This window comes from Microtus pennsylvanicus, chromosome 11 (genome assembly GCF_037038515.1).
Source record: "Microtus pennsylvanicus isolate mMicPen1 chromosome 11, mMicPen1.hap1, whole genome shotgun sequence".
NCBI lineage: Eukaryota > Metazoa > Chordata > Mammalia > Rodentia > Cricetidae > Microtus > Microtus pennsylvanicus.
Genome location: NC_134589.1, coordinates 90,362,871 through 90,384,807, shown reverse-complemented (window position 1 = coordinate 90,384,807; position 21,937 = coordinate 90,362,871). Strand labels below are relative to the sequence as shown.

Genomic DNA, 21,937 nt, shown 5'->3' with positions numbered 1-21,937 from the left:
AAAGACAAAGGTAAAGCCATATAAGCCATACCACTTTGCTGAGCCCATGGGTCCTGGGTGTTGAGCCCATGGGTCCTGGGTGCTAAGTTCCAACCAGCAGAGACGCGTGAGGCCCCAAGGCCTTTGTGCTAGAGGGAATGTCAGGTGGTGGTGGTGGTGGTAGGGGCTGGGGTTGAGCTGGGGTAGGAGACAATATCAGCCTAGAAACCTCCTTTCTGGTACATGTGTTCTCTGTGGACAGGGGTCTTGACTGGGGCCAAGTCTCTAGGTATGAAAGAGAAACCAAGATTGAAGTGTGATAAGAGGTTTGTGGAGAATCTAAATCCCAGTGAAGGGTTCTGGCTATTGTGCGCACCCATTCTTTGCCCAATCACCTTATAAGAATCAGTAGGTGCCGGGCGGTGGTGGTGCACACCTTTAATCCCAGCACTCGGGAGGCAGAGGCAGGCGGATCTTTATGAGTTCAAGCCCAGCCTGGTCTACAAGAGCTAGTTCCAGGACAGGCTCCAAAGCCACAGAGAAACCCTGTCTGGAAAAACCAAAAAGCAAAAGAATCAGTAGGTGGAGTACAGCCTGATGTAGGAACAGGGCCTCGTGTTTCCTGAGCACCCCCTTCTGGTCTGCTGGGGCCTGGTTCTGCATACAAGGTTATGAATTCGGGTCTGGTTTCAATAAAGGATTTACAAGCAAAAGTATGAATTTGAATTCCTACCTCATTCCATATATGAAAGGTAGTCTGTCCAACACGGGTTGGAGACTTAGAGCCAATGCTGTACAACTCTTGAAAGAAACAAGGAGAAAGTTTGACGAGGTATTGGGCAATAATTTTTTTCTGGATGTGATACAATAAAACAAAACAAAAACCCCACAGACAGCAAAAGCAAACAGATAAATTATATTTCATCTGAACTTGTGTATCAGGGCTGGAGAGACAGCTTGGTAGTAACATTTTGCAGAGGCCCCAGATTCAGTTCCCAGGGCCTACCTGGTGGCCACAACCCTCTGTAACTTCAGTTCATCCAGGTCCAGGGAATCTGATGTCCTCTTCTGATCTGTCATGAATTTGGTGCACATACATACACTCAGACGATACACTCATGCACACAAAGCTTTTAAAAATAGTGTACGCTAGCCGGGCGGTGGTGGCGCACGCCTTTAATCCCAGCACTTGGGAGGCAGAGGCAGGCGGATCTCTGTGAGTTCGAGACCAGCCTGGTCTACAAGAGCTAGTTCCAGGACAGGCTCCAAAACCACAAAGAAACCCTGTCTCGAAAAATCAAAAAACAAACAAATAAACAAAAATAGTGTACGCTGCCGGGCGGTGGTGGCGCACACCTTTAATCCCAGCACTTGGGAGGCAGAGGCAGGCGGATCTCTGTGAGTTCGAGACCAGCCTGGTCTACAAGAGCTAGTTCCAGGACAGGCTCCAAAACCACAGAGAAACCCTGTCTCAAAAAAAAAAAAAGTGTACCCTAAAGGTTATCAGTTGAACCAGGCGGTGATGCTGCAGGCAGGCCTTTAATCCCAGCAGCAGGGAGGCAGAGGCAGGCGAATCTCTCTGAGCTCAAGGCCAGTCTGGTCTATAGAGCAAGTTCCAGGATAGGCTCCCAAGTGACTCAGAGAAACCATGTCTTGAAAAATAAAAGATTGTCAGTTGAGTGATAGGCCACCCACGGAGTAGCAGTTCTGCTGACTTGCTTCTATCTGTTAAGGGCAAATATTCAGAGCATAGGAAGGACTACTACTGGACAAGAACTTCTTTTCTAGCCCAGGCCTGGGTGCCTTTTGCTTTCTCCTCACATTGAAAGTATACCCCTGACCAGAGGGTGTCCCAGCTGAGCTGGACTGAGACTCAGAAGATGCAGAAGTAGGTGCTCCTTTCCTTTCTGTCATGGCCAGTCTTGGTTGTCAACTTGATCTGGAATTACCTTTGAGAGAGTTTTCTGGATTGGGTTATTTGCGGTGGGAAAACTGTCTAAGTTATTGTTCTTTTGATGTGGTGAAGCACCGTGGTGGCCAGGGCCTGGAGAGGTGGCTCAGCAGTTAAAAGCACTGGCTGATTTCCCAAAGTTCCCAACAACCACATGGTGGTTTACAACCATCTGTAATGGGATCTGATGCCCTCTTCTGGTCTGTAGCATACATGTAGACAGAGCACTCATACATAAAAACATGCGTGAAATAATAAACACTATGACCAAGGCACCTTATAAAAGGAAACCTAGTCTATGATGGGAGCATGGAGTGAGGCAGGCAGACAGACATGGCCCTGGAACAGTAGCTGAGAGCTTACAACCTGATCCACAGGTATCAAGCAGAAAGAAAACTTCCAAAGCCCACCTCCAGTGACATACCTAACAAGGCCACACCTCTTAATCCTTCCTAAACCATTCCATTAACTGGGAACCAGACATTCAAATATATATGCTTATGGGAGCCATTCTCATTTAACCACCATAAAGACCCACCCTAAATCTGAAGCATTTGAGATGGAAAGACCCTAAATATGAGCCACATCTCCTGGTGGCAGTCCACATAAAAGGACATGGAAGAAGGAAGCTTTTACTGTCTCCTAATGGAAAGGCCAAGAATCCAGTAGTTGTTCAGTCTGTGAGGCTGACAGTCTTAGGGATTCTTATCTATATATAATGTATACACATTGATATAATGTATATAATGATAACCATATAGTCAATATATACACACACGCAATACATAAATGTATACATACACATATGTATATAATACGCACACATATACATACATAATACATATAATACATACATACATACATACAGTCTGTTCAGTTCCTCTAGAGAACCCTGACTAGTACACCCTCCAATCTCTTTTATGGGATCATTTGTCCTCAGTGGTCTGTCTGGTGTACCTCTCAAATATCCCGTCTGGGTCCTGGCATCTGACCTCACCTTGTACAGAACTTGCCTGCCATACTTCAAGTAGGAAGGCTGGGAACTGCAGAGTGTCCTACTGCCTTCCTTCTACATCAAGTGAGGTGACCAGATTCGTGGTTATCAGACTCACTAGGTCCTAGCTGATAGATAGACAAGGAGCAGGTGCACTATACGGAACAATCTATGGACAGCACCCTGGCTAGTTTTTGTTGGTTTGTTTGTTTTGTCAAGTGAGAGTCATTTGGAAAGAGGGATTGTCATTGAGAAAATGCCTCCATAAAGACCGGCCTATAGGCAAGTCTTTCTTGGTAAGTGATTGGTGTGGTGATGCTCAGCCCTTTGTGGGTGCTGCCTCCCTTGGCCAGGTATTCCCGAGCTGTATGAGAAAGCACGCTGAACAAGCCAGTAAGCACTTCTCTACGTCTCTGCTTCAGTTCCTGCTTCCAGGTTCCTGGCTTGGGTTCCTACCCTGACTTCTTTCATGAAGGCTTGTGATGGGGACATGTGGATCTCTGTGAGTTCAAGGCCAGCCTGGTCTACAGAGTGAGTGAGTTCCAGGACTGGCTCTATAGCTACCAGGAAACCCTGTCTCAAAAAACCAAAACCAAATAAATAAATAAATAAAGGTAAAAAAAACTTTAGGAAAAAAAAGTTCAAGGTCTTTCTTGGCCATATAATTCAAGGCCAGGCTGAGCTACAACAGACCCTGTTTTTGTTTGTTTTGTTTTTACACAATAGAGTGTTTCTCGGCTCTTAAAAACAAAAGCATAATGAAATTTGCTGGCAAGTGATGAAACTAACAAAGATCATCCTGAGTGAGGTAACCCAGACAGAGAAAGACAAACACAGTATGTACTCAGTTATAAATGGATATTAGCTGAAAAGTAAAAGATAACCATGCTACAATCCACAGACCTGGAGAAACTAAGTATCAAGGAGGGCTCTAAGTGGGGGAGAGGAAGACACACATGAATCTCACTCACTGTGAAGGGAAAATAGAATAGACATCACTGTTGGACAGGGTAGGGTGGTCTGGACGGGAACAGGAGGGATCAGATGGGGAGGATGGAGGGAGAGAGTACTGGGAGAGACAATTGGAATCTGGGGCAATCTCTAGGATGACCTGATGGAGGAGGGTCATGTGTCTATGTGTTACTTTCATTGGTTAGTAAAGAAACTGCCTTGGGGGGGGGATGGTGGCGTATGCCTTTAATCCCAGCACTCGGGAGGCAGAAGCAGGCGGATCTCTGTGAGGTCGAGACCAGCCTGGTCTACAGAGCTAGTTCCAGGACAGGCTCCTGAAAGACCCTCGACGAGAACCTCTTTTCGGGAGGAGACCTCCCCAACGCCAAGGAACAGGCCGAGACCGCACGGATGCAAATCGCAAGAGGTTTATTGAGTAAACACAGGTACCTGCGGGCAGCAAGTCTTTCGGAGGACTTGCGCACCTGCCAACTGGAGGGCGGACTTTTTATAGGGAAGAGCAAAAAGCAAGTTTACAGAAGCAAAAGCGTGGTTATCGGTTGACCGGAATGAGGCGGGGGCATGAATGGTTTCCTCTCTCAGCATGGGTGTCAGCAAGAAGCAAATTTACAGAAGCAAAAGCGTGGTTATCGGAATGCGGCGGGGGGGGGGGCATGAATGGTTTCCTCTCTCAGCATGGATGCCTGGCAACAATCATCCTGTTCCTATCTTATAGCTAACCTGCTTTGTTGACATCTTGCCTTGCAGTCTTCCTATGTCTATCTGATAGATATCCTGCTCTCTCAAGCACATGGGATGTTCTTATGGGAGCAGGCTGGCTGCTAATCCGGAGAATTTTTTAAAAGCAAACAGGACGTTCCCCCGGGGAGCATGCTAGCTACGGGTTTTGAGGAGGGGGTCTGTAGGGTCTTTCATTCCCCCCCCACCCTTTTTTTTGAGTTAAATCTTTTACTCAAAGCAATTACAGAACCTCGGTATCTTGTTGTGGTAACATGTGATACTGATGGGTCAGTACTAGGGCCTGGATGACTGACAGCCTGTCTTTTATAAACTGGACCAGGCGGTTTAAGATGCAAGGCCCAAACAGGAGTATCAGAAGGAGGATAATCAAGGGACCCATCAAAGAAGACAATACAAAAGACAAGATGCTTTTGTCTCTGTCTTAACCTCTCTCTAAGCTTTGTCATATTGTCTCTCACCAGCCCAGTGTGGTCCGCATGGAAGCAGCATTCCTCTTTGAGCGCCGCACATAACCCTCCCTCTAGCAAAAACAACATGTCTAGCCCCCTCCTGTTTTGTAGGACTACCTCTGAGAGGGAGGTTAATGACTTTTCGAGTGCGCTAACCGATTCTTCCAGTGCCTTGATATCAGTATGCATGGCTGCCTGAAGTTGTCTAAATTGGCTGGTCTCCATAAGAGCGGTGGTCCCTGTGCCCACCCCTGCCGCTATTCCCCCCATAGTGATGCCTTCCAGCAATAAGGCCAAAGTTAGGGAGGCTGGTTCTCTCCTAAATCGGAGTCTCCCTTCAAAATGACTATAGATGTATTCAGGATCATGGTATGTAACTTTGGGCCATAATTCAATTAGAATGCAATAATCAGAGGTTTCACTGAGCACAGCAGCTGAAACTCATGGGGTTAATCCAGTACTGCATGCCCAATAGGTCCCGTTGGAGGCAGCTAGGTAATAGGTTCCTCTGGACACCTTTTGGGTAGAGTTACATAAGGCCTGGTGGGTTTTGGGAATAGTCCCTATGCAAAGTCCCTGTCCAGATACTTCAGACAGGGTCAGCTTATGCTGGGGGATGGAAGTGCAGCTGGTGGATGCAGAGGTTTGGTTGGTATAGTTACCTAGAATGGCCACTCCTTCATAGTAAGGGGGTCTTGAGACCAGACATAGCCAGCAATCTTGGGTCTTGTTCGGATCTGTGAAATTGAGAGCCAGATAGGCCCCTTGTACCAAGTTGAGTAGTCTATCCCCTGTTCCAGGTTGACGGGGAGACAGGGTAGTGGTAGTAGGTGGGTGTGCTAGGGGTACTATTGCTGGCTAAGGGGGTCATTGAGGTATTATGATGTGCTGCTGGGTGTAAGGCTTGTGCTGGCTGAGAAGGGGATTTTTGTTCTGGTAGGACTGGATTTGGCCCTATTGATAGCTGAGGGCCTGCATTCATCACCTGTCGGGTTAATGAAAACATAATGACAGGATCATATCCAGAACGGTATAGGCACAATCCCCATGATTTGGGTCCGTCCCAAGAGGCCTTTTTCCCTTGCGTGGTGAAATCTAGGACTAAGGGGTTGCATCTACCTCCTGGGGTGGCGCCCTGGACATTGGTAGCGGTAGCGGTATCATAGCAGGGGCCACAAGCTTTTCCTCCGCAAGTCCAGGGCCCCCTTCCCGAGTACCCAGGCGTATTTCCTCGTCTGGGCGTGATTAGATCCCAGGTGGAGGAGGGTTTCCAGTAAGCTTCCCCCGTTGTTTCGCAACCCCATTGGGCACAGTAACCTTCCCCCGGCCCTCCACACCCCTTTTGTGTGTTTTGTTCTGGACAAACATAGAAGTCTTTGTTCCTGGTCCCATGCCGCCCCCCCCCCATGATGGCAGCCATATCCCGGGAATGGTTCCTGATCTGAGGGGTTCCAAGACTCTCCCACCAAATCACAAAGGTCAAAGTACAGGGTTGGGAAAGCATCCGTCATCCTTCCCAACAGGGAGGTGGTATTGGCTACTTTTCCTGTCATGAGATTTGTAACCCTCCAGGTTACATTGAAAACCTGGTGCAGGCTATTTTCTTGTGTCGCCATCCCCAGTCTTAGTAGGGCCCATATAATGGTCAAAGGGCCCCACGGGTAAGCCTTACATTTAAGGGGTTTTGAGTGCGTTGGATTCTCCATGCTGGGGTCGCAGCAGGCTCCGCTTTCTCAGCTGTATGGGCGGCCTTCACGTGCGAGGCGTGGATCCAGGCTGCGATGCCGTCAACCTTCAGTGCCGTTGGGGTGGTCAGAAGGACAGTGTAAGGGCCTTTCCACCGAGGTTCCAAGTTTTTGGTCTGGTGTCTGCGGACTCAAACAGTATCTTCTATCTGGAAGGGATGCGGTACCACCGGCTGGTTCAGTTGGTCTCGGTAAGCAGCGGCGAGTGGCTTCCAGACCTCTCTTTGCACAATCTGTAATGCCTGTAAATGGGCTTCCAGAGAAGAACTGTCAGCAAAATCGGCAATGTTTGAATCAAAGAAATTTATAAATGGGGGAGGAGCTCCATATAGGATTTCAAAAGGTGTCAGTCCATGAGGCCCCGGAGTGTTGCAGGCCCTGTACCGGGCCAGTGGTAAGAAGAGCACCCAGTCTCTAGTGCCAGTTGCAAGCGTTAATTTGGATAAGGTCTCCTTAATTGTTCTATTCATGCGTTCTACCTGCCCTGAACTTTGGGGTCTATACGCACAATGTAATTTCCATTCGACCCCTGGAGTTTGGCCACCAACTGACTTACCTGGGAGACAAAGGCAGGGCCATTATCGGTGCCTAAGACTTGAGGCATTCTGTACCTGGGAAAGATTTCTTCCAAGAGCTTTTTGGTCACCACCTTTGCAGTTTCGTGTTTGGTGGGAAAGGCTTCCACCCATCCTGAAAAAGTGTCTATGAACACCAAGAGGTATCTGTACCCATAGAGACCTGGCTTAACCTCCGTAAAGTCGATCTCCCAATGTACTCCGGGACGATGTCCCCGTTCCCGAACTCCTGGACCAAGCTTGGTTCTGCCTGTGTTTACCTGAGCGCAGGCTTGGCATTCATCAGTCACTTTTTGCAGGGCTCCATCCCTGTTCAGGAGGTGTTGGCCTGACTCCTGTCTGTCCAACAAGGTCTTCATCTTCTTTGGCCCCAAATGGGTCAATTTATGTAAGTAGTCTATTATTTTATAAGTATGTTTTGTTGGCATAACAATCTTTTCCTTAAAAACCCAATGTTGCTTTCTAGGGTCATATGTGGCCCCCATTTTCTTTAGGAGATCAATGTCCTCTGTACTATAGGGTAGCGAACTGGAGGCTGGGGCCTCTTTCGGGTTCATCAAGGTCATTGAGGTATTATGATGTGCTGATAACCTAGGTAAATGACTTGCTTCTGGCATATCTGAGCCTTCCTGGTTGATGCCCGATATCCTGCTTGTCCCAATGTCTGTAGGAGGGCCTTTGTACCCTCCTGACATTCTTTCTCCGAAGCAGCCACCAGAAGGAGGTCATCTACGTATTGGAGCAATGTCAGGGCAGGGTACTGAACCCGAAAGTCTGCCAGGTCACGGTATAAGGCCTCATCAAAGAGGGTCAGGCTGTTCTTGAACCCCTGGGGGAGCCGTGTCCAGGTCAATTGACCCGAAAGTCCAAGATCTGGGTCCTTCCATTCAAAGGCAAAAAGGGACTGGCTCTCCGGATGCAGCCGCAAGCAGAAGAAGGCATCCTTTAAATCTAATACGGTATACCAAACGTGGGATGGCGGCAGATTGCTCAATAGGTTGTAGGGGTTGGGGACCTTGGGGTGTATGTCCTCCACCCTTTTGTTGACCTCCCTCGAATCCTGCACTGGCCGTTAGTCCCCAGACCCCGCTTTCTTTACTGGTAAAAGGGGGGGTATTCCATGGTGACCGGCAGGGAGTGAGAATGCCCTGATTCAGCAGTCTTTTTATGTGGGGCCTTATGCCTTGATATGCTTCATGGGACATGGGGCACTGCTTGATTGAAACAGGAGTAGCTGTTGCCTTCAATTGAATGATGAGTGGAGGTTGTTGTATAGCCATCCCCATTCCCCCAGTCTCTGCCCATGCCAATGGAAAGTCATTGAGCCAAGGGGCCATGTCAATTGTCTGTGCCCTGGGGGCTCGTAAAGTCTATATTCATCCTCCAGCTGGACGGTCAAAATTTGGAGGGGACCTCCATCTGGGCCCGTTATCTTAGCCCCCGTGTCCTCGAAATGAATTTGGGCCCTTAGCTTGGTGAGGAGGTCTCTACCCAACAAGGGATAGGGACAGTCCGGAACATGCAGAAAGGAATGCGTCACCTTACCAGTAGCCAGCTGAACCTTCCGATTAGTTGTCCATCGATATCTCTTGCCACCAGTGGCTCCTTGGACCCAAGCAGATCGTTTGCTGAGTGGCCCTGAAGTCTGAGTCAGGACTGAATGCTGGGCCCCGGTGTCTACTAGGAAGGTGACTGGTTGCCCCCCGACATCAAGAGTTATTCTGGGCTCAGGGTGGGGGCTCCTGGCCCTGAGTTCTCTAATCCTCTAAGGTGATCAGGGAGGTTTGGGGCCTGGGCTTCCTAGGTCTTTTGTTCCTCCTGGAGCAATCCTTAATCCAGTGTCCTCGTTCTTTACAATAGGCGCATTGGTCTCTGTCCACCTTGGCCCTATGTCGTTCTCCCTTCCTGTCTCCCTCTCTAGTCTGTCCCTGAACCACAGTGGCCAACACCCTAGTTAATTCCTTGTTTCTCCTCTTGTCTCTTTCATCCTCCCGATCTTTCATTCTCTGCCATAATCTTTCCTCTTTTTCTTCTGGAGTCTCTCTCTTATTGAAAATCTTCTCTGCCTCTTTTAGTAAGTCTTGTATAGTATATCCCTGGAGACCCTCAAGCCTCTGCAATTTGCTTCTAATATCCGGACTAGACTGCCAAATGGAAGACATGGATACACTTGTTGCTTGCCTTGGATCTTCAGGGTCATAGGGGATATACATCCTATAAGTGTCCTTGAGCCTTTCTAAGAAGGCTGAGGTGGTCCCTGGGTGGGTGGGGGGTCTCAATTCCCGGCCAATGCACCAAATGAAAGACCCTCGACGAGGACCTCTTTTCGGGAGGAGACCTCCCCAACGCCAAGGAACAGGCCGAGACCGCACGGATGCAAATCGCAAGAGGTTTATTGAGTAAACACAGGTACCTGCGGGCAGCAAGTCTTTCGGAGGACTTGCGCACCTGCCAACTGGAGGGCAGGCTTTTTATAGGGAAGAGCAAAAAGCAAGTTTACAGAAGCAAAAGCATGGTTATTGGAATGCGGCGGGGGGGGGGGGATGGTGGTGAATGGTTTCCTCTCTCAGCATGGATGCCTGGCAACAATCATCCTGTTCCTATCTTATAGCTAACCTGCTTTGTTGACATCTTGCCTTGCAGTCTTCCTATGTCTATCTCATAGATATCCTGCTCTCTCAGGCACATGGGATGTTCTTATGGGAGCAGGCTGGCTGCTGATCCGGAGAATTTTTTAAAAGCAAACAGGACGTTCCCCCGGGAGCATGCTAGCTATGGGTTTTGAGGAGGGGGTCTGTAGGGTCTTTCAGCTCCAAAGCCACAGAGAAACCCTGTCTCGAAAAGCCAAAAAGAAAAAAAAAGAAAATAAAAAAGAAATAAAGAAACTGCCTTGGCCCTTTAATAGGACAGAAAATTAGGTAGGCAGAGTAAACAGAACAGGATGCTGGGTCGAAGGCAGTGAGGCAGACACGATGAAGCTCCGACCTAAGATGGACGTAGGCTAGAATCTTCCTCATAAGCCACCACCTCGTGGTGCTACACAGATTACTAAATATGGGTTAAAGCAAGATGTGAGAATTAGCCAATAAGAGACAGAAACTTAATGGGCCAGGCAGTGTTTAAATGAATACAATTTGTGTGTTGTTATTTCGGGGCATAAGCTAGCCAGGCGTGCGGAAGCCGGGCAGGATGAAAAGCAGACCTGCTTGTCTCATCACAAAATGAGATAGAAGCCTAATGCAATGGAAACTCCCAGCAGTCTCTGAGGGTGACCCTAGCTAAGACCCTAGCAATGGGGGATACAGAGCCTGAACTAGGTCCTGTTCTGTAACCAGGAAAGCCTTCCAGTGGGGGGATTGGGACACCAACACAGCCACAAAACCTTCTACCTACAATTTGTCCTGCCTACAAGATGTGCTGGGGTAAAGGTGGCGCAGAAATTGCGGGAGTGGCAATCAATGACTGGCCCAGCTGAGACCCACACTGTGAGAGTGAGCTCGTCCCTGAGGGCCATGACTCAGAGGTAGCACAGTCCAGAGACCCGGGCTAGAACCAAACACGACTAGCAAAAAAATTTCAAAAGTCAGTGAAATGATTGAGAATAATATTCTGCTGTGCTCATAGATTGGTGTCTAGCCCAGTTGTCATCAGAGAGGCTTCATCTAGCATCTGATGGGAACAGATGCAGAGACCCACAGCCAACCATTAGGCGGAGCTTAGGGAATCCTGTGGGAGGGGGGAGGAAGGGGTGTAGGAGTCAGTGGGGTCAAGGACACCCCAAGAAAGTCCACAGAATCAACTAACCTGGACTCATAGGGGCTCACAGAGACTGAACCCACAACCAGGGAGCCTGCATGCGACCAACCTAGGCACTCTGCACGTGTGTTACAGTTGTGCAACTTGGTCTTCTTGTGGGAGCAGGTGTTGTCTCTGACTCTGTTGCCAGCTTTTGGGATCTATTCCTTCTACCAGATTGCTTCGTCCATACTTCATCGGAGAGGAGGTGCCTAGTCTCACTGCAACTTGATATACCATAGCTGATTGATATTCTTAGGAGGAAAAGTGGATAGGGAGGGGTGAGAGGCAGGGAGGAGAAGAGGGAGGGGAAGCAAAAAAAAAAATAAAAAATAAAAAAGATTTAAAAAGTTGATGTGATTTGAATTTTTATTAAGGTTGCTGTTTAACAACTAAATTAAAATTTCCTGGAAGCAAACTGGGTACGGTGATACACTCTAAAGCAGAGGGACTAGGAGTTTGAGGGGAGGTTGGTTGTGGTGGCATATGCCTTTAATCCCATAGAGACTGTCTCAGAAGCTAGATGAACTTCAGAGGAGGAGGAGAAAGCGTCTGTGGGCAGCCTGAGGTACACAGAGAGACCCTGATAGAGAAAACACGTGTGCCTTCTCATCTGCAAGCACAAGAAACAGAGTTGCTCCTGACCTTTAACCTCAGACCTGCAGACTAAGCAGTCTCATAGCACTGACCAGGGCCTTCAGAGGAAGGCAGTTTCAGCTAGGAAATGTGTTCACCTGGGCTGTGATGTGGCGTTGCCTGGGCTATGGCGTTGGGTTGAAGAGCCTGTCTTGCTGTCACTCTTGGCTGATGGACCTGGAAGATGCTGCCTAGGAGATGGGAACAAGGGACCAGGCATCTCCTGCAAGTTGTGCTTGAGGTTTCGATAGAAAGCTGAGGAGGCAGCTGAGGATGGCCCCATCCTGTCCACACTGCCAGAGGGCTGGTGTCTTAACTGATCCCTTATGTCCTATCTTAACTGAACCCTGCAGGCCAGTGGAGGGCGCTGAAGACCTGACCAAGAAGAGAAAGACTCACCCTGGGTCCCAGGCTGGCCTGGATGTTCAGGTCTCATACCTCAGACTGCATGAATCCCACATGGCCCCTCCCTTTAAGCCTTGATGCAGTGTGGGTGAGGCAGGAGACCTAGAGCTGTGGCTCAGATCAGTGATGCCCAAGAGTGCCCATCATCTGTTTAATCTGTGTTTGCGACGCAGTATCCAATAGGGCCAAAGAAGGCAGTGGGTGAGACTGATGGGCACTTAGTGTGGGTCTCCCCACCAGGACCTAACAGAGCCACAGTCGTCTCTAACTGCATCCTGATGACCTGGGGACACTGGTTCAGGGAGGGATTGATAAACTTCCTTCCCTGAGGAAGACATGAACAAGGTTTACTTCTTACTCCTAAGGTCCCAACAAATCAAAGTGTGATTCTACCATAGTTCCTTCCCCCAGAGCAACCAAAGAACTTCTTGGCTTACTAACCGCATGGGTACCCATCCATGGAGGCAAGAAAGGTGGTTCTGAAGCAGCTGCACGGATGATGGCTCCCCCATATCCCTTGGCAGAGAGCAGGCTGGGCTGGGAAGGGAGGGTGGTGTCCTGTGGGCAGAGTCCTGGATGGAGGATTTTTGAGATCCTCCCTAGGCTGCAGAAGAAGCCACAATCCCTATTTGGAGGCATCCCTATGCCTACAGTGAGCTTGGCTTCTCTATCTTCCATCTTCCCTGAAGGGCACCTGTCCTCCATGAAGGAGCTGGAAGCCTGCACTTTTGGAGTTTAGCTAGAGTAATGGAAGTTTTACAAAACTTACCAGCTGAAGAAAACATTGTCCCCAAGGACAATGAGAACCTGTCTGCCGGGGTGGGCTCAGACACTGCCCTTTGGAGACTGGAGAACTCTGTGCTGTTGTCTGAGTACATCCTGTTTCTATCCTAACCACCTCCCTGAGAGCGTTCCAGGGGAAGATGTGCTCGGTGACTGGCTGGAGGGAGATCAGAGTCAGAAGTAAGGGTCAGGGGCATGGTGAGCTGAAGTTAGGAAAGGCAGCCATGTTGGATGAATTGCTTTGATGGAGACTGCCCAATGATGGAATCTTCAGTGCCTTCTGTAGCAGCAGTTCTGGGTCCTGTGGCTGCCAATGCAGTTCTCTGCAGCTCTGTTTGGAGGCAGCAAAGCATGTGTGGGTGCTGGCTGGCTCCATTGAGAGACTCCAGGAATCCAGCCTTGCCTATCCTTATCCCTGGTGCTAATGCTAGCTCAGTGACATAAGTAAGTCACAAAGTGACAAGAAATGGGGCTGGAGAGAAGGCTTAGTAGTTAAGAGCCCTTGCAGTTCTTGCAGAGATCTGAGTTTGGCTTCCCAAATCCACACGGCAGTTCACATACTTCTTCAGTTTTCAAAATACTGTTACTCTCATTGGTTAATAAAGAAAACTGCTTGGCCTGATAGGGCAGAATTTAGATAGGCAGAGTAGACAGAACAGAATGCTGGAAAGAAGGAAAGTGAGGCAGATGCCATAGCTCTCCTCTCCAAGATGGATGCAGGTTAAGATCCTTCCTGGTAAGCCACCACCTCGTGGTGCTACACTCATTAATAGAAATGGTTTAATCAAGTTATGAGAGTTAGCCAAGAAGAGGATAGATATAATGGGACAGGCAGTGTTTAAAAGAATACAGTTTCCATGTAATTGTTTTGGGTAAAGCTAGCCGGCAGCTGGGAACCGGGTGGTGGGAAGCAGCCCGCAGCTCCTCTTTCTACATTCTCTGTGTAACAGACCTGGCTGTCCTGAAACTTACTTTGTAGACAAGGCTGATCTCAAACTCACAGAGATCCGCCTGCCTCTGCCTTCTAAGTGCTGGGATTAAAGGAGTGTGCCACCACTGCCTGGCCTCTTCTGGTCTCTTTAAGTACACCATACTCAAGTGGCATATCCACCCCCCCCCACTACACATAATTAACTTTTGTTTCTTTAGTTTTGGAGACAGTCTTACTTTATATCCTTAGCTGTCCTGGAACTCATATAGACCAAACTGGCTTTGAACCTTGTGTGCCTGCTTCAGCCTCCTGAGTGCTGGGATTAAAGACATACATCACCATGCTCAAAAAGAATAAAATAGAACTTAAAAATGACAAACAACAGGCCGGGCGGTGGTGGCGCACACCTTTAATCCCAGCACTCGGGAGGCAGAGGCAGGTGGATTTCCGTGAGTTCGAGGCCAGCCTGGTCTACAAGAGCTAGTTCCAGGACAGGAACCAAAAGCTATGGAGAAACCCTGTCTCGAAAATCAAAAAAAAAAAAAAATGACAAACAACAGCAACAACAAAAAACCCATATGATTACCGTAACAAGGTATCTAGAGAAACCAAAGTCATAGACGTGCAAGTAGAATGGCGGCCTTGAATGCCGAATAAACCAGATGAAAGCAGACAGAGCTGGAGGACCGTGGTGCTGGCTCTGGCTGTCCCCAGGCAGAGATTTAGAACCCTGTACCAGGATCCCAGGTTCCCATGCCTGACTGGAAGTCAGGATGCTTTATTGAGCATGGCAGATTGAGTTTCTCCTGTTGCTGCTGCTACCATTGTTTGATTCTTTCCATCACTGAATGGACCACTGTTTGTTCATCTGGTTGCTTTTAAAAAGACTGACAACAAAACCAAACACAAACCAGAATCTGCCCTGTGTTGTTCCAAGGTTTGGGCTGTGCATAAAGTCAATATAAATGCTTGCATACAGGTGTTTGTTCAAGCTTCCTTTCCCCTGTGAGTGGAGGTCTAACTTCATCCTCACTGGCCACTAGAATTGTCTGCTTCTTTTGTGCTTTAAATCACATCTATCTATCTATCTATCTATCTATCTATCTATCTATCTATCTATCTATCTAGTCTTTTTGAGACAGAAATTCTCTGTAGCTTTGGAGTCTGTTGTGAAACTCACTCTGTACACCAGGTTGGCCTTGAACTCACAGAGATCCACCTGTCTCTGCCTCCCGAGTGCTATGTTTAAAGGCATGTGCCGCCACCACCACCCGGCTATATTTATTTATTCATTATTTATCACACGTTCTTCCTTCCTTCCTTTTTTTTTTTTTTTTTTGGTTTTTTGGGACAGGGTTTCTCTGTGGTTTTGGAGCCTGTCCTGGAACTAGCTCTTGTAGACCAGGCTGGTCTCGAACTCACAGAGATCCGCCTGTCTCTGCCTCCCGAGTGCTGGGATTAAAGGCGTGTGCCACCACCGCCCGGCTCCTTCCTTCCTTTCTTATCTTTTATTTTTCTCTTTGATCCAGAGTCTTCAGGTCTTCACTGTACCCCAGGCTGGCCTTGACCTTGCACAGCCTTTCCTGCCTCAGTTTCTGAGTGCCGGGATTATAGTCAAGAGCTACTATATCCGGCTGCGTTTCCTTTTCTTGAGGTTTTCTGATGAGAGTTAGATTTGAATGTGATGAAATCTGATTCACTGAAGTTTCAAGAAATAATCTTCTGCTTAAGACTTGTGTTAAATATCTTATTTTTGTTGTTGGAGGCAAAACTGGAGTTTATTATGAAAAAAATATTACCATAGATTTAAGCAGGGACATTAGGGGAGAAAGACAAAGAGGCACTTAGGAGAGGGTGCCATGCACTTAAGAGAGGGCTCTGGCTTCTCCAGAGAGAACAAACGCTCACCTTTTTTTCCTATAACAGCATATATCTGGACTTATTTTATACAGTCAATATTTATATCTTATTACTAGTTTATTTTAATCAGTTAACTAGTTTAGTTATTTTCGGGGCATCGGGACTCGCGTCTAGGGCCTCAACACATTAGACAAACAGTCTACCACTGAGGGACAGCCTCAGCCTGCTGTTTGTATTCTGGCTGTTTACAGCTGTTCCTGAGTTTATTAGAAAAACTGGTGTATCCACACTGGACCCTTAATGCTTCTTTATATCCTTCAGTCATTTTCTATGCCCCTCTCTCTCTTTGGAAACCTTTCTTCTAGATCTCTAGCTATGTGGCTCCCACTCAGATAACACATTTATCAACCTTTGCAGCTTCTCGTCATTGTCACTCAAATCCATCGCAGATAGCATCACAACGGTTAATTCTGGGTAACTGTGGATACATTTTCTGCCTTTAGCATGTGTTATCTATTAAAGATACAGTAGCCCTTGCTGTGACCTTTGGTCTACTTTGCTGTCCGTTTCTGCAACTGTCTTTCTTTTTGCTACTGATGTTTGTCTCAACTGTTTCAAAACCCATCACAGGATCCCACCCAGCTTACATCCAGAACACCTCTCCCCTCATCTCCCTCCCTCCCTCCCCTCTTTGGCGGCATAACATCTCCCAGCTCAGCCTTCTCTGGCCCTGGGACCGAATCCGAATTGGGAGGGCAAACGGGAGGGCGGTAGTTCCTTTGCCTCCATAGCCTGCCTGCAGCAAGCAAGTAGGCCCTTTGTTTGCGAGCTACCCAAGCAGCATGGAGTTCCGATCTGGGCGCCCGGAGAGCCAGCATTGGGAACCTTCATCTGGTGATGGATGGAGATAGAGACAGAGATCCACACTGGAGCACTGGACTGAGCTCCCAAGGTCCCAATAAGGAGCGGAAGGAGGGAGAAAATGAGCAAGGAAGTCAGGACCACGAGGGGTGCACCCACCCACTTAGACAATGGGGCTGATCTATTGGGAGCTCACCAAGGCCAGCTGGACTGTGACTGAAAAAGCAGGGGATAAAACCGGACTCTCCGAACATGGCGAACAATGAGGGCTGCTGAGAAGCCAAGGACAATGGCACGGGGTTTTGACCCTACTTCATGTTCTGGCTTGGTGGGAGCCTAGCCAGTTTGGATGTTCACCTTCCTAGACATGGACGGAGGGGGGCGGACCTTGGACTTTCCACAGGGCAGGGAACCCTGACTGCTCTTTGGACTGGAGAGGGAGGGGGAGAGGAGTGGGGGGGAGGGGGAGAAGGCTGGGAGGAGGGGGAGGGAAATGGGAGGCTGGGAGGAGGCGGATACTTTTTTTCCTTTTCTCAATAAAAAAAAAACCCATCACAGGTCTCACAAGTCCTATGCCTGAGAACACGTTCACAGCGCTTTACCCTTCACTCACAGAAACGGTCCAGGTTCTAAGCTGTTCAACTCCTGGGTTCAAATGTTACTTCGTGGCCAGTCTCCATTCACTGTTGCAGTTGGAAAATTCCAAGAACTGGAAATTTTTGCCCTTTCAAACACTCAGTGGTTTTCTCAGAATGGGAAGCTAGGTCAGCTGTGGTGGCGCACATCTGTAATCCCTATGCTTTGGGAGATCGAGGCAGGGTGGTTGAGAGTTCAAGGTTAGCCTGGTTTCATAGTGAGACTAGCTCTTCAAAATTTTGTGGTAAATATGTCTCTGCACACAATTACAATAGTACATGCACAAGCCTGACTCTGCATTTGACACAAAAGCCTTTGAGTTGTTCCTGTGGTGTCAATGGAAATTTTTTTATTTTTATTTTTGCAAGGTGTGTGTAGGAAGTAGGAATGTGAGCTCCAAAGGTCGGCTGCATTGAAATGACAGGGATCTCTGAGTCCACTTTAGGGCCAGGGTTGCAGGGGATGTGAGATCCGTGGCAGGATACAGGATATATGGGTTGCAGGCTTGTGCCAGCATGCGCCTAAAATGAAAATGCCCATTTATGTTTGTGACAAGAGTCTAGACATGACCTACACCCTCCTCAGTTAGAATGGGCAACTCCCTACCTCTTCTTGGCCCCTATTTTCTTTTTTTTCTTGCATGTATTCTTTTTATTTTGAGAGATTAATTTATCTCTACATGAGAATGTTTTCCTACATATGTGTATGACTGGTATGAAAGCGGAGGCCAGAAAGCGTATCAGATACCCTAAAACTGCAATTACAGATGATTGTGAGCCACTGTGTGGGTGCTGGGAGCTAATCGTGGGTCCTCTGTAAGAGCAAAAAGTGCTCTTAACGGCTGAGCTGTCTCTTCACCCTGCAGTGGCCCCCTCAGGGGAGCAGCAGGTGGCAGATGAGCCTCAGGAGTTCAGATCACTAGGATGCAAGGCACTGATGGGTGGAGTTCAGATAGGCAAGGCCCCCAGGGCTCCTGCTCCAGAATGGCTCTTGCTGCTGCTGTGCCTTTACATGTTTGCTGCTGCCCTTTTTCTCTGGTATCTGGCATGGTGTGAGTGGGTCCAGGGGCATCTCCACTGCCTTTAAGGTAGTGTGATTATCTCATGGAAATATCCTTTCTACTGTTCGATATTTTTACCTGTGAATGAAGATGATTTCCTCTTACGCTCTACTGTTTAACTGAAGTATGATTTTTTTAAAGTAGAATTTTGATGGTTAAGGACTTCTAACAAATGTAGTAAGAAATATGGTAGAGGTTAGTTTGGCAGGAAAATTAATATAGGTAAATGTAGGATGCAGTGTTGCTCCTTCCTGATAGAGCAGGGACTGCAGAGGATAAAAAATAGAAATAGGAACAAGGAAGTGTCACACAGCTAAGACTTCCTGGTTTTCCTTGAGTAGAGACTATTGTTTAGGTTAATGGTTAAGGAAAGCAATGGAGTCTCAGGAGTAAGGTTAGCTCAAGTTTTTTTTGATCTTGATGTTAGGAAATGTGTTCATGGATTTTGGGGTATGTCATAGCTAAAACAAAGCTTTAAATGGTCACTTCATGTAACTAAAAAACAAAGAATTAAATGGTTAGTTAAGATAATTGGCAGGACTCTAAAATATGAAAAGTGAACCCAGAAACCTGTTTTTCTGGTATTTGTTAAAACCTGCTGCCTGTGTAAACAGTTACGGCTGGACGGCTCCCGATTTATGAGAAGTCTAAAGATAAATGTTTAACTGGATGTGGGCTCTTGGAGATAATTTGTTTTTCACCTGTAATATGTTAAGTGTTTAATCATGTAAGGAAATGGGAAACATTTCTTTTTACTTGTAATCATTGTAATCATTCACTTAAAAAATAGAATGTAATTCTTCCTCATTGTCCACTATGTTCAGCTAGTCCAAATTTATCCCATGCTTTTTCAGACCCAGGCCAGCTGGCCTTGGTGAGTTCCCGATAGAACTCCCCATTGTCTCAGTGTATGGGTGCACCCCTCGCGGTCCTGAGTTCCTTGCTCGTGCTCCTTCTGCTCCTGATTTGGACCTTGAGATTTCTGTCCGGTGCTCCAATGTGGGTCTCTGTCTCTGTCTTCTTTCATCGCCTGAAATTCAGGAGGCATTCAGGAGGATGCCTATGTGTTTGTCTTTGGATTCACCTTCTTATTTAGCTTCTCTAGGAACATGAATTATAAGCTCAATGTCCTTTATTTATGGCTAGAAACCAAATATGAGTGAGTACGGGAACTCAAGAACAATTGCAGTGGGTTTTTGATCCTACTGCACATACTGGCTTTGGGGGAGCCTAGGCAGTTTGGATGCTCACCTTAATAGAGGTGGGCCGTCCTTGGGTTTCCCACAGGTCAGGGAACCCTGATTGCTCTTCGAGCAGACAAGGGAGGGTGACTTGATCGGGGGAGGCGGAGGGAAATGGGAGGTGGTGGTGGGGAGGAGGCAGAAATCCTTAATAGATAAATAAATTAAAATAAAAAACAATAAAACCAGAATATACCAGCCAAAAAAATAGAATGTAACTATATTGTAATTTTTATATTGCTTGAAAGATTTTGCTGGGGTATATAAGCTAGAAGGAAAACAATAAAGAAATACAGAAGGGAAGCATCAGGGAAGAACAGAACAGAGAAACAACAGAGTAGAACAAGCAACAAAAAGAATAACAAAATGAAGAGTAAGCTTTGGCCTTCAGAAAAGTCCTCTTGTGTCTGTTTGTCTGTCTGTCCTGTAGTTCGCCTTCCCCTGCATCTCCTCATCAGTCTCTGATCAGCTGAAGGCTGGTCAGCACCCTAGGTGAGATCCTGACACGTTGGAGTTGTGCGTGCGCGCATGTGTGTTTGTGTGTGTTCCCTTTTATGCTGGCCCAGAGAATTAAGTTCTACTCTCTCAGATAGAAAGGCCAATTGAGTGATTAGTTCGCTGACTCCATGGCTCTGCTTTATTTCCTGAGCTGCTGAAGACTGGTCCTTCCAGCAACATCACCCCTATTTCTTTTCCCTTTCCCTTCCCCTTTCTTTGTTTCTCCTTCTCTCCCTCCCTCCCTCCCTCCCTCTTTCTTTCTTTCTTTCTTTCTTTCTTTCTTTCTTTCTTTCTTCCTTTCTTCCTTTCTTCCTTTCTTCCTTTCTTCCTTTCCACAGGGTCACATGTTACAGCTCTAGTAAGCCTGAAGGTTACTATTCAAATGCATAGAAATCAGGCTCAGCCTGACTAAATGTGTCTCCCAGCACTCAGGAGACAGAGGCAGAGGTGGGTCTCTGAGCTCAAGGCTAGCCTGGTCTACAAAGTGAGTTCCAGGTCAGCCAGGGCTACGCAGAGAAACCCTGTCTCAAAAAAAAAAAAAAAAAAAAAGAAAAGAAAAATAAATAAATAAATAAATATCAGATGTCTCAGGTTTATTAGGCACACATCCCAATACCAACTTAGATAAATTCCTGTTGTATTCCCTATGAAAGAAGTATGAACTAGTATGAACCTATGAAAGAAGTATGTCACCAATGAACACAAACCAGCATCACAGATGGATTATGGAATTTTTTATTTTATTTTATTTATTTTAGATAGGACCTTATTATACAATCTTGGCTGACATGGAGCTCCTTATGTAGATCAGGTTGACCTGCCTGTTTCTGCTTCCTGGATGCTGAGATAAAGGTCATACATCACCATACCTGGTTGAGCAGTGGAGTCTTATGACCATAAAATAATGGTTTAATTTCCTTGACTTCACAGGTCCTGTACCAGGCACAGATGCACACGGCAGTGTTGAGAGTACCTTCCATGAGGGTCATGGCAGTATTGAGGGTTTTCTCTGTGAGGGTGGCAGTGTTGAGGGTATCCTCCCCGAGGGTCACGGCAGAGTTGAGGGCATCTTCCGTGAGGGTCACGGCAGTGTTAAGGGTACCCTCCGTGAGGGTCACGGCAGTGTTAAGGGTATCCTCCGTGAGGGTCATGGCAATGTTGAGGGTATCCTCCGTGAGGGTGGCAGTGTTAAGTAAGGATACCCTCCCCGAGGGTCACAGCAGTGTTGAGGGCATCTTCCGTGAGGGTCACGGTAGTGTTGAGGGTATCCTCCGTGAGGGTCAGTCCTTTACTGTCTAAGTTCCTATAAAAAGATTGACTGATACCTTGGGTGGGTGATGGCAATGTGGTACCCCTGGGTAGTATGAAGTTCAGCGTCATTGTTTATTGTGACAGTGATTTGTATGACAAAGTACAGACCTAATCTGGCTACAGCATTGAAGAATGTCCCTGGAGGAAAGCTTGTGATTCTGTGTGACTTCAGTGGTCAGAAACAGGGACCAGACTCACCTGCCAGCACATGGGAAGGCGTTCTGGAGGGTTTGGCTAACATATGGCGCCTATCTTCCTCCCAACCCATTTCTATGTCTTCCCTAGCTAACCAAATGGCATCTGGCTATCCAGCAGGGTAAGTGGGATTCCTTGGTTCAGCAGTGATGCAACCAAGAGAGGTTGGTAACTGCTCACTGTTGCTCTTGTCTAATTTCCTGTTGCAACACTGTGTATGGGGCAGAGGTGAGCTTTGGTTAGGCCCTGAGGTCTTCAAGAGGGAATCCAGATGGGTGTGGAGGCGCATGCCTTTAATCCCAGCACTCAGGGAGCAAAT

At 47.4% G+C, this 21,937-nt stretch overlaps 1 pseudogene; it reads right to left on the bottom strand.

The window, feature by feature from the left end:
• Positions 1–6,731: 6,731 nt before the first annotated feature.
• Positions 6,732–21,263, bottom strand: LOC142831642 (uncharacterized; annotated as a pseudogene).
• Positions 21,264–21,937: the final 674 nt, after the last annotated feature.